This window comes from Vulpes lagopus, chromosome 5, assembly GCF_018345385.1.
Source record: "Vulpes lagopus strain Blue_001 chromosome 5, ASM1834538v1, whole genome shotgun sequence".
NCBI lineage: Eukaryota > Metazoa > Chordata > Mammalia > Carnivora > Canidae > Vulpes > Vulpes lagopus.
In genome coordinates, this window is record NC_054828.1 from 43632927 (window position 1) to 43646575 (window position 13649).

The 13649-nt window shown below is 35.8% G+C and overlaps 1 long non-coding RNA gene across 4 annotated transcripts in view; it reads right to left on the minus strand.

The window, feature by feature from the left end:
• Nucleotides 1–13649, minus strand: part of LOC121490447 — a 142457-nt gene that overhangs the window by 69539 nt on the left and 59269 nt on the right. For all 4 annotated transcript variants that reach the window (XR_005987677.1, XR_005987678.1, XR_005987679.1 and 1 more), the window contains exon 7: nt 8426–8513. This is a non-coding gene — a long non-coding RNA (uncharacterized LOC121490447). The remainder of the gene's footprint in view (nt 1–8425; nt 8514–13649) is intronic.

Below are 13649 nucleotides of genomic sequence, written 5' to 3' on the forward strand. Positions count from 1 at the left end.
AAGATGGCAAATGTAGGAGTTCATTACAGCTGCTACTATTTATCCCAGCGAATGCAGGGCTTCTTTCGCCACGGCTCAGCCAGCACATTGCTTCTGTCTGCTTTGAGCCAGGAAATCAGAGCACAGATCCTGTGAAAAACAGAATTGTGACGCTGAGGACTGGTCAGTGTCGGAGTGAAAGGAGAATCCGATGACATCAATTTGAAACAGTGATTTGGGTAGATCAGAGGCCTTTGTCCATTGGCTGGTTGGGCTAGGACTATTTTTTCTGAGAGGCAACTATTTTTTTTTTTTTTCAGAGAGATAACTCCAGTCAAATAAGTGGAGTGTCAGACCACCAACATGAACTGCATTGAGGTTCTCCTTTTCCTACTCTCGGGCTGGGGCTAATCAGAGTAGAATGGCTTCAAGTGAGTAAGAGTGCATTTCAACTAACCATTCATAAAGTTGAGTTCCGAAGATATATGAAGAAGAATTATCCTCTTTGGACATCCCTATTGCCTGGGGAAAAAAATCACAGAAATAGTCCTAATAAGTTTCTAAAACAGAGAGCCTCCATGACAGTACAGAAAATGCTATCTCCAGAATATTCGTATATGACAACAACAAAATTAATGAGTAGATGCGACTATGAAGACAAAATTGTCCCAAGGACAGCAGTTGAGAGCATGACTGAATTTAGGAAGCCTGGGTTTGAATTCTTGCTGTGCCACTTACTGCATGACCTCTTATGACCTCAGTCTCTCTGATACGCTGTTTCCTCATTTGTAAATATTGTAATCATGAGAATGATACTAACAACACCCGCTTCTAAGAATTGTAACAAAACTTAAGTGATTTACTATTTTTAACTTAAAACAGTGCTGGCACAACAATAGGTGTTCATTCATCCTAATTATGACATGATTCAAAATAAGGGCACCAATCCAATAGGTGAGGTCCAATGTCACACTTTGAAAATCTCCACGTCCCCTCCTTTCAGTCATGCACTTCCGTAAACACCTTCCTAGTATTTCACTGTTGCTGAAATCATTCAATTATTCCTTCCCAGCCAAATTTTAAGTTATGGATACAGTTGCAACAAGTGGGCAGGACAGGATGGGCATTACAGTGGGATGTAATGACAGGGAAAAGAGAGGTAAGGCACGCAAGGGTGTGTGGGGGGAGATCAGTTCTGGCGGCCCTCATCTCTATAGAGCAGCACTTTCTGGAGGCCAGAGCTCTGCGTTCTAAGAGTGAGACTTAGAGGCCAAAAGCACCTTCCTATCTTCTCTGGAGGACAGAAGAGGTTATCTTTTCTTTCAAAGCACTGTCAACTCGAGGTATGTGTAAGTCTTCTCTTTATACTGAGTTGGAGAGAAAGAAGCAAAAATATTCATGATCAGAAGGGAAAGTTCATTTTGGAGAAAATCTTCAAGCTGCTACCACACACACACACACACACACACACACACACACACACACACACATTTAATTGCTTACAAATGACCAAAATTCTGCAGTTTAGATTATCTGAGAGTCTGAATATTTGTACATTATATATATATATATATATATTTTTTATCAGTATGCCTGGCTTCCCTTTGTTAAACTTTATACAGTTTCTCAGAGCAAAGCATAAAGAACTATATCCTTATTCAATGCATTTTGAAAAGATTGTTTTGTTTTCTTCGAGGAGGAGGGGATACTTTTGTCATAAAGCTTGTAGTCATCTTGTTTGCAATCTCTTAAACAAGTGATCATTTATCATGGAGAAAAATAAATTCACATACCATATGCAATATGAACACACTAGTTTCTGCTATTAATTCAGAATTCTTAGTCCATCCTGCATGTTTTATAGCCTAACATAGTGATATGAAAGGAATTTTATATATTTTAGTTCTGTCCCTCTGCTGGCAGTGGAAGTAAATCCCAAAGTATTTCAGCAGGTGCTATTAATATGCAAATAACAGAGAATACACTATTTCTAATAGACCTCCCAACTGCATGGGAGGCATCGCTGTTGGAGCAAATTAGCTTTCTGTAATTTGCATGCTTTTCACAACCTCCTGGGATTATATTTTAGATCAGAGACAATAAAAGCATATGCAGTTAGCTTAAAATGTAACTAATTTTAGACTTTGAAACAATTTTAACCTAACTTCTTTGTGGTGTTAAACAGCTATTTGCAAAGAAACTTTTTAACAGTCTATAATTTTCGTAGCATTGATTTGCCATTAATGGCTCCATCTCTCCATAGCATGAAAACAAATGTGGTCACAGACCAGGTGTATGGGTTTCCCAATTGACTGAATAGATACAAGGAGCTGGTGAACGGGAGGCCTGGGAGTATGCATTGTGTGGGCAGTTACAAAGAATAGCATGAAGCAAGAGAAAACATGAAATTGGCCCAAATGGTATGATCAGCCAAAATGTTTCATGGCCAGAGCAATCAGCCAGAAAGATAAAGCCAAATTGTTTGGGGTACCATGTAAGTCTCACAATATCTAAATACCTAAGTAAGTAAAACACTAAATACACTGATAGATAATATTGTAACTATTTCAATTTATATCTTACAAGCAATGTGGCTTTAGAACTATTGTCCTATGTCATAGAAATTCGGAAAGTTCCTTGAAAAATACTATCCAGTCTGGCAACATAAGTAACTGGACTTTAACATTAATTCAGTAGGACTAAGTTTTCTTGTTGCTCTATCAATGAGAAGATGAGAATTGCACCAGCCTGTACCTATTTTATTGAGGAAATAAATTATTTTGATCCCTTCCTGGACCAATAAGCCAGTTTTTTAAAAAAAAATAAAAGTAGTTAGATGATTTTTTTAGCGTTCTGTTGTCTTAAATCCACACATGAAAATTAAATCGAAGAAATGAAATAATTAGATGTTTAAAGCTAAATGTCGCCTTTGAGTATGTGGTTTTGATTTGGAGCCCAAATGTCTAATGACTAAATTATTCTGCATTTCCTTTTGTTTCTATAGACACGGCTGCATCATAAGTTTAAAATACAAATATGTCATATGAGAAAATGTCATAAATGGGAGTTACTGGAGATTTACTGTCTAAATATGTTTCTTAATCATTTGTCCAGTAACCAATAGCTGACTAGAGAAGAGGAAAACAGAAGACTTGAGGAAAAGAAGGTAACTTTGCTGTGAAGAAGGAATATGATGATGAAATGCTCATTCTAATACTTTTGGTTCCATCACATACAAAGATTCAATGCTGGTAATCTCTGACTCATGATTCTTGCTGAAACGTGTAAATCAACTTACAATAAATAATCTGGCCATTTGACAGACTTTGGATCCATAAAGTAAAAAACAATAAATTTAAATATGATAAATTCAGCTAATTCAATCATCAGGCATATGTACATATTTACATATGGATAGAGTAGCAGTTTTGTTTATCTGTGGATTCAAGTTTTAAAGATATTATTTAAAAAAATAAAGATATTATTTTTTTACTCAATGATCATATTTTGGACAATTAGTCCTGTATGTCAAATGGCAAGAGAATCCATGTATGGTACACATAAGTAAAGCCAGACGCTATGGAAACAAGTTCTTTGAACATGAAAAATTATATTGAGAATAATGATAATTTTGTAACAAAATTAAGATTATCTAATAACAAGTAAATATAAAACATATTAGTATATATAATTTTATGTGTATCATAAATTTATATAATTAATCTAAGTTATAGCACAGCTTATATTTGGTGTATCATTTCTTCTTCGATATCTTTAGGACTTTGTCTTCAGTACCTCTTATTCCTCTTTCTTCTTTAATAATATAACCCCATGCAATAGCTTTCTTTTCACTTGTCTGTTGACAATTCCTAAGCAGTGCCTTCAGTTTTTATGATTGTTTTTTTTCTCTTAAGCTGAATTCAACCCATCCTATGCATCCTTCAAAGTCTAGTTCAAATATAGGCTCCACCATGAAGGCTTCAGTGATGCTGCCAGCCCAAATCCACTTCAGTTTTCTCAGAAGTCCCATTGCCCTCAAATCATTCTCATCTTAAAAATATGGCACTTCCTCCCTTTTTATATTATATTGGAAATGCCTTATTTTCTCTAACTACCGTATGCTTCCTGATAGTAAGGTTTGTTATTGTACCCTGAAACCAATTCCTTAAAAATAGCCGAGACTCTAGAAATAATGATTATTAACAAATAAAGTTTCTATGAGCATTATTCTCTTATAGACTGTTAGATATGCGAACATATTTCCCTCTCCTCATATTTTTTAAACAGCTATTTATTCTTAGAGAAATTAACTCTGAAAAACTCAGACCACATTTTCAGACTAAACCAGTTTTGACTACTTTTGTGTGACCTCAAGTACATCATTTATCTCTGCTGTGTCTGCCTTTCTATTTGTAAAATATTAAAAGCTCACTCTCTCAACTGCTCTGCGCTTCTGTGAAGATTATCCAACGCAACGCACTTTGCATGAACATGTTCTGAAGGCAGGTTTTTATAAACAAAGACTGGCAGTTCCTGATATTCTAGTTCTGGCCAGCGTGGCTTCGAGCCTTGCAGTGTCTAAGAGTTGCTCAGGGCCCTGGCTGCCTCTCCACTGGGACAACATCTGAATGTCCTCATCTTTAGTTACGTGGCTGGCACCTCCATGAAAAAGCCTTTTCTTTTCTCATGGAATGGGTGTTTGGACATGATCTCCTTACCAGCTGACTTCAAGTCGAGGAGAACTTTTTTTGGCAGCTGATGTGAAACAAATTCTGGTCAGACATATTTAGGGCCTCAAGTCACAGACCTGTGTTTATTTTTATTGAAAAAGCACAGAGTGGGAGACTTGGCCCCACGGCCTTTTGAGCTCTACACAATAGCAGAGCTCTGGGTCCAGCAGTAGATAGAAAGTTGTTTCAAGTATTTTAACCAAAAAACACAAGAAGATGATTAGTTTTCATTCTGGGCAACTAAAGATTGCCCTTCTAGGTATACCACACAAGTATAAGCCAGAGAAGAGTTTCCAAGAAAATACTGCATTTGTCATTCGTAAAAGTATCCCAAACACTCCCCACCTTAAATAATCACAATAGTTTTGCCTTTCTCTAGAAATCATGGACTCTATCACAACCTTCCCATGCTCCATCCTTTAACATCAGAACTTCTCTTTTGCAGATGATATTTTGAGCAATGGTAATGCTGAACATAGTGTTTTTTTTTTTTTTTTTTTAGCAAATTCCCCACATCACACTTTTTTTAATAGTAGTATTTTTATCACTATATTGCTCCATGCCACTACAATCTTATGGGCAAGGCTTCTCTTTTTTTAATATTTTAATTTTTTAAAGTTTTTAATTTTAATTCCAGTATGGTTAACTTACAGTGCTATAATAATTTCAGGTGTACAAATAGTGATCGAATAATCCTATACAGTACTCAGGGCTCATCATGATAAACCCAGTCTTTAATCCCCACCTATTTCACCCATCCCTCTGGTTACCATTAGTTTGTTCTCTATGGTTAAGAGTCTGTTACTTTCTCTTTTTCTTTTTTTTTTAAAGATTTATTTACTTATTTATTTATTTATTTATTTATTTATTTATTTATTTATGAGAGACACAGAGAGAGAGACAGAGACACAGGCAGAGGGAGAAGCAGGCTCCTCAAAGGGAGCTCGATTTGAGACTCGATCCCAGATCCTGGGATCATGCCCTGAGCTGAAGGCAGATGCTCAACTGCTGAGCCAACCAGGGGCCCCTCTCTCTCTTTTTCCTTTGCTCATTTGTTTTGTATTAAATTCCACATATGAGTGAAATTATATGGTATTTGTCTTTCTCTGACTGACTTATCTCTCTTGGTATTATATTTTCTAGCTCTCTCCATGTCATTACAAATGGCAAGGCTTCATTCCTTTTTGTGGCTGAATAATATTCTATTGTGTATTTATACCATCTCTTCTTTATCCACTTGGATTGCTTCCGTAATTTAGCTATTGTAAATAATGCTGCAATAAAGAGGGGGTGCATACATACTTTCAAATTAGTATGCGAATCCTGGATCCTAAGGTAGTTCTATTTTTTTTTAATTTTTTGAGGACCCAGTTTGCATTCCCACCAGCAGTACAGAGGGGTTCCTTTTCCTTCACATCCTTGCCAACATCTGTTGTTTCTTGTGTTGTTGATTTTAGACATTCTGACAGGTGTGATGTGGTATCTCATTGTGGTTTTGATATGCGTTTCCCTGATGATGAGTGATACTGGGATCTCTTTTTATGTGTCTGTTTGCCATCTGTATGTCTTCTTTGGAGAAATGTCTGTTCATGTCTTCTGCCCATCTTTAATTAGATTTTTTTTTTTTTTTGGTGTTGAGTTGTATAAATTCTTTATGTATTTTGGATACTAACTCCTTATTGGATGTGTCATTTGCAAATATTTTCTCCCATTTAGTAGGCTGTCTTTTAGTTTTATTGATTGTTTCCTCCACTGTGTAGAGTATTTTATTTTGATGTAGCCCCAACAGTATTTGTGCTTTTATTTTCCTTGCCTCAAGAGACATATCTAGAAAAATGTTGCTATGGCAGATGTCAGAGAAATTACTGCCTGTGGTCTCTTCTAGGATTTTTATGGTTTTAGGTCTCACATTTAGGTCTTTAATTCATTTTGAGTTTATTTTTGTGTATGGTATAAGAAAGTGGTCCAGTTTCATCCTTTTGCATGTAGCTGTCCAGTTTTCCCAAGGCCATTTTTTGAAGAGACTTTTTCCCATTGTATATTCTTGCCTCTTTTGCCAAAGATTAATTGACAACATAATTATGGGTTTGTTTTTGGGCTTTCTATCCTATTCTATTGATCTATTTGTCTATTTTTGTGTTAATATACTGTTTTGATTATGACAGCTTTGTAGTATAACTAGAAGTCTAGAATTGTGATAACTCCAGTTTTGTTCTTCTTTTTCAAGATTGTTTTGGCTATTCAGGATGTTTTGTGGTTCCACACAAATTTTAGGATTATTTGTGCTAATTCTAGAGCAAACAGTTTTCTAGTTCTAGTGAAAAATGCTGTTGGTATTTTGATAGGGATTGCATTAAATTGCATTAGATTGCTTTGGGTAGTATGGACATTTTAATAATATTTGTTCTTCCAATCCACAAGGGAACATTTTCTCATTTGTGGAATGTTTCCCATTTCGACAATGTTTTATAGTTTACAGAGTACAAGTCTTTCACCTCCTTGGTTAAGCTTATTCCTAGGTATTTTATTATTTTTCGTGTAATTATAAGTGGGATTGCTTTCTTAATTTCTCTTTCTATTGCTTCATTATTAGTGGATAGAAATGCAATGGATTTCTGTACAATGATTTCCCCATACCTTTTTTCCCCATATATCTTCATGGTCTAAATTTGATACCTTTGATTAATACTGGAAACAGTTTTGTCACAAGAAATGAGTCTTCTTACATTAACTTCCCTCAAGCCCTGTCCATGCGTGGATCATTTTTTATTTGCCATGAAAAGGATCACAATTTGCATGTATTGAACACCATTTGTGAGGCAGCCACTATGCTAGGAGCCATGCATTGTCTCCTTCAATCTTCACAACTATCCCTAGAGGTAAATAACATTCCGCTTATTTTAAGGATGAGAAAATTGAGTCTATGGTGGGCCCAAAGTAAAACTGCTAGATGGTGTCAGAGCTGTTATTTATATTCAAGGCAAGGTTATTGCAGCTTCCACATTCTTTCCATTTTACAACCAAAAAAGAATACATCAGTACACATAAATAAACATAACTACATATACACATATGTATACCTATACACAGAATACTTGTTGCTGAAGCTTCATTACACATAAAGCAATTTTTAGTAATTAGGCAAAAATTTGTCATTTTAGTAATAGGTAGATGAACTAGGTACTATCCTAACTGTTTGTTACATTGTTAAGCAGTGTTTTAGAATGCTATCGGCACAGATTCATATATAAAAATATTTACATGTCTCATATATAAACAAGAAAACTCGGTAAGCTAGAATAATTTTCTTCAAAATAGTCTGATGACATAACCTCACTCTTTTAAAACTGCATATGACCCTGATTCAGCAGCCTATGGTATTAGGAGGACACACTGGCAGATGCTCAACAAGCATCAGGTGTTTCAGCTAGAAGAGGGTTGAGCAGACATTCAGATTGGAGGTGGGTAAGAGGCAGTTACCATCCACAAAAGAAGGTGAAGACCCAGATTCTGGATATGGGGTCCTGGTCCAGAGCAGAACTAGCAGCCATTCTGATCTGAAACTCAGCGTCTGATGGACTAGCCCAGGGGACCTAATTAGCCCTAAACACAGCAGGTGTTTCCACAATCTGCAGCAAGACCTAGCCTATAGATGGTCAAATGCTCACAGTTTCAAAGATTAGAGGGCTTAAGAGGCAAGGAGCTGCCCAACTCACCCCAATCCTCTTCTATCTATTTCTTAGTCTTCTTTTTTTAAAGCTTTCTGGAGTATGATTACTCCTCAGCAGACCATGGAAAATGTGCCTGGGAATAAATGAAATTAAACTAGTGATTCAAGAATTCTTTCATAATGCAATCCGAACCAGTCTTTATTAATGAGGCCAAAATATTTCCCATCCAACTGAAGTCCTGCAATTATTTAAATGTGTAAGTGAAACCATTCTTTATACCTTCATTCACAGTCCATTTAAGTCAGAAACTGGGCTTACTTGGTTTACTAACTGAGCATTAAGCACCACTTGAGCAGTTTAAGAACTATCAACAGTTGCAATGGCCCATAATAAATATATATACAATTATTTCTATATAGATTGTCCTTCATTTTTGAAAATGACATTGCCAATACAGGTACCAATCATGTGCCTAACTCCTCCTGCATGGCTAGGATTTTAGTGCATATCTGTATGGGGATTTTCCATTTATAGGGCACTTACTATCTCATTTATTTATCAATATAATCCAACATATAATTGTTATTATTAATGTATCATTAAGGAAATAGAATTCAATGATGTTGGATAATACAAGATGGATAAAACCAGGAACTGAAAGACCAAAGTTCTTAGCATATTGCATTCATACATATCATAAATAAGCATGATTTTTCTTTCATAGTTGCCATGAAAAATTCTGTGTTGCCTGTCATACTTGCATAGTGGTCCCTTACATAAAATACAAAGCCCATTTATGAGGAAGAATAGTTAGTCAAAATCATATATAGTTAAATCTTATCTTCTTTCAGTAACACCTTCATTTGGAGTATTTAAATTATTTACTTGGGGTATTCAAATTAGTTGTCATTTGCAAATATAATAGAATTTTACAGCAAAGTATCTCAAATAATATTTTTCATGTCTCAAATTTTATTTAGAATTTTTAGTTATAAACATAATTATATATTTAATTTTCAAATATATACCATCCAGTAGACATGTATTGACAGACTTTTTGTTTCAATTCCCAATATATTAGAAGTAGGCTGTTTCACATAAGTATTTTCTTAAAGTGTGAGAAAAAGACTAGAAAACTCTAACAATATAATTTCATACTTTGAGGCTTATATATTCAAAGCCTTGTTTTGTAGATTTTCGCTGTGTGAGATAAAGCTCATGAAAATTACTTCGCTATGTCATTTTGGACAGAGAAGGAAAAAGGTTTTTATTGATTTCATTATTTTTAAATCACTCTGCCTTGAAGGATTGCTCAGAATAATTAATATGGACAAGAAGTAGAGTCTGACTAGATGTTCCTAATGCAACCTCTCCCTAAATCCCAACAAAGTATCCATGAAGGTCCACAAGAAGGTGAAAATTTCACAAAAACTTCGGTAAAGGACAACAAAGCTACTGCCAAAAATTGAAAAATATCACATGATCTACAAAATCTATGTAATTGAATAAAATGGTACAATGAATGGTTATGTATATGTTGCTAAAACAAGAGACACTATTGGCGTGAAAGAAGGGAAATACTTTCTCTCTCCATCATTGCCTGTCTTTGAAGCGAGATGCTTCCTATCCTTGTCCCAGGAAAACTTTGCTGCATGTATGTTATGGACTAAATGTTTGTGCCCTGCCCCCAAATTCATACCTTGGAACCTTAATCCCTGATGTGGTGGTATTAGTAGGAGGGGCCTTTGGGAGTAATTGTAATGAGGTCATTGAAATGGAAATATAATAAATAGGATTAATGCCTTTATAGGAAGAGACATGAGAGAAGTAATCTCTTTCTCAGCCATATGAAGACAGAGTGAGAAGCTGGCCATCTACAAGCCAGAAGAAGGTTCTCACTAGAATGCTACCATACTGGCACTCTAGTCTTCACAACTGTGAGAAATAACTATTTATTGTTTAAGCCACCCAATTTATGGTATTTGTTATGCAAACTAAGCTTACTAAGACAATAGATATTTTATTTTAACACACTTAAATTACTGTTTCTTGTCTTCCATCTTTACATTCTTCCTTTCATTCAGACATTGAAATTCTCAGAAAATAAAACGTTAGGAAATATGGAGATGCTAATGGAAATGTACTTCATCTTTCAGACATAACCACAATGACTATAATGCTGTGGAAGGAAACAGTGATAGGAAGGTTGTTGGTGGGACATGCTGATAATTGTAGGTTGTTTGAACTTAACTGGTTCAGTGTCAGTGAATCATGCAGTAAATGCTGGAGATAATCTTAACTCAATCCAGAAGAGATGTACTTAAAATCTGCTGAGCAGAACTGAATTGAGAATAGAATCTTAATGATACTTCAAATATATACTTAGTGATACTAAGTATAAGTGGTGCCCAAGCAAGCCATACATAACAACTTGCTAGAAAAATACTGAGTGTGCCAATATTACTTTCAATTCAGAATCAGTAGAAAATGTTAGAATACTATTTGGCATTCAAAGAGTATGCAAAAATACGTGATTCATGTCAATTAGGCAAACAAAGGGTCATACAAAAATCATGCTGAGTGGCAAAGAAAACATGTTAGTTACAACATAAGATGGGCAGTGTAAGAAAAGATACGTAAACTAAAATTAACAATAGTAAAAGTAAAGTTGGTATTGTGGAAAATAAAGAAAAAACTGAATTAGTGTGTAGGGATGAAGAGGACAAACTTTAAAAGTTCTTCCAAAATAATAAAGAAATAAAAAACTATGAGAGAAGTTTATGGGAAAAAAGATAACATAAATGTGGAAAATAGTATTTTTAAGAGAGACTAGGAAAAAAATATAACAATGTCTGAGATTTAAAAAAAGGAAAAACATCGTAATTAAAGTTTGAAATGGAATTTAAAAACACCTGCAGATATGGTTTTCTTTTTTAAAATTCCCCTGGCTATTCGGGGTCTTTTCTGATTCCACACAAATCTTAAAATAATTTGTTCTAACTCTCTGAAGAAAGTCCATGGTATTTTGATAGGGATTGCATTAAACGTATAAATTGCCCTGGGTAACATTGACATTTTTACAATATTAATTCTGCCAATCCATGAGCATGGAATATTTTTCCATCTCTTTGTGTCTTCCTCAATTTCTTTCAGAAGTGTTCTATAGTTTTTAGGGTATAGATCTTTTACCTCTTTTGTTAGGTTTATTCCTAGGTATCTTATGCTTTTGGGTGCAATTGTAAATGGGATTGACTCCTTAATTTCTCTTTCTTCAGTCTCATTGTTAGTGTATAGAAATGCCATTGATTTCTGGGCATTGATTTTGTATCCTGCCACGCTACCAAATTTCTGTATGAGTTCTAGCAATCTTGGGGTGGAGTCTTTTGGGTTTTCTATGTAGAGTATCATGTCATCGGCGAAGAGGGAGAGTTTGACTTCTTCTTTGCCAATTTGAATGCCTTTAATGTCTTTTTGTTGTCTGATTGCTGAGGCGAGGACTTCCAGAACGATGTTGAACAGCAGTGGTGAGAGTGGACATCCCTGTCTTGTTCCTGATCTTAGGGGAAAGGCTCCCAGTGCTTCCCCATTGAGAATGATATTTGCTGTGGGCTTTTCATAAATGGCTTTTAAGATGTCAAGGAAAGTTCCCTCTATCCCAACACTCTGAAGGGTTTTGATCAGGAATGGATGCTGTATTTTGTCAAATGCTTTCTCTGCATCTAATGAGAGTATCATATGGTTCTTGGTTTTTCTCTTGCTGATATGATGAATCACATTGATGGTTTTACGAGTGTTGAACCAGCCTTGTGTCCCCGGGATAAATCCTACTTGGTCATGGTGAATAATTTTCTTAATGTGTTGTTGGATCCTATTGGCTAGTATCTTGTTGAGAATTTTTGCATCCATGTTCATCAGGGATATTGGTCTATAATTCTCCTTTTTGGTGGGGTCTTTGTCTGGTTTCGGAATTAAGGTGATGCTGGCCTCATAGAACGAATTTGGAAGTACTCCATCTCTTTCTATCTTTCCAAACAGCTTTAGTAGAATAGGTATGATTTCTTCTTTAAACGTTTGATAGAATTCCCCTGGGAAGCCATCTGGCCCTGGACTCTTGTGTCTTGGGAGGTTTTTGATGACTGCTTCAATTTCCTCCCTGGTTATTGGCCTGTTCAGGTTTTCTATTTCTTCCTGCTCCAGTTTTGGTAGTTTGTGGCTTTCCAGGAATGCGTCCATTTCTTCTAGATTGCCTAATTTATTGGCGTACAGCTGTTCATAATATGTTTTTAAAATCGTTTGTATTTCCTTGGTGTTGGTAGTGATCTCTCCTTTCTCATTCATCCATATCTGGGGGCATCACAATGCCAGATTTCAGGTTGTACTACAAAGCTGTGGTCATCAAGACAGTGTGGTACTGGCACAAAAACAGACACATAGATCAATGGAACAGAATAGAGAACCCAGAAGTGGACCCTGAAATGTACGGTCATCTAATATTCGATAAAGGAGGAAAGACTATCCATTGGAAGAAAGACAGTCTCTTCAATAAATGGTGCTGGGAAAATTGGACATCCACATGCAGAGGAATGAAACTGGACCACTCTCTTTCACCATACACAAAGATAAACTCAAAATGGATGAAAGATCTAAATGTGAGACAAGATTCCATCAAAACCCTAGAGGAGAACACAGGCAACACCCTTTTTGAACTTGGCCACAGTAACTTCTTGCAAGATACATCCACAAAGGCAAAAGAAACAAAAGCAAAAATGAACTATTGGGACTTCATCAAGATAAGAAGCTTTTGCACAGCAAACGATACAGTCAACAAAACTAAAAGACAACCTACAGAATGGGAGAAGATATTTGCAAATGACGTATCAGATAAAGGGCTAGTTTCCAAAATCTATAAAGAACTTATTAAACTCAACACCAAAGAAACAAACAATCCAATCATGAAATGGGCAAAAGACATGAAGAGAAATCTCACAGAGGAAGACATGGACATGGCCAACATGCACATGAGAAAATGCTCTGCATCACTTGCCATCAGGGAAATACAAATCAAAACCACAATGAGATACCACCTCACACCAGTGAGAATGGGGAAAATTAACAAGGCAGGAAACCACAAATGTTGGAGAGGATGCGGAGAAAAGGGAACCCTCTTACACTGTTGGTGGGAATGTGAACTGGTGCAGCCACTCTGGAAAACTGTGTGGAGGTTCCTCAAAGAGTTAAAAATAGACCTGCCCTACGACCCAGCAATTGC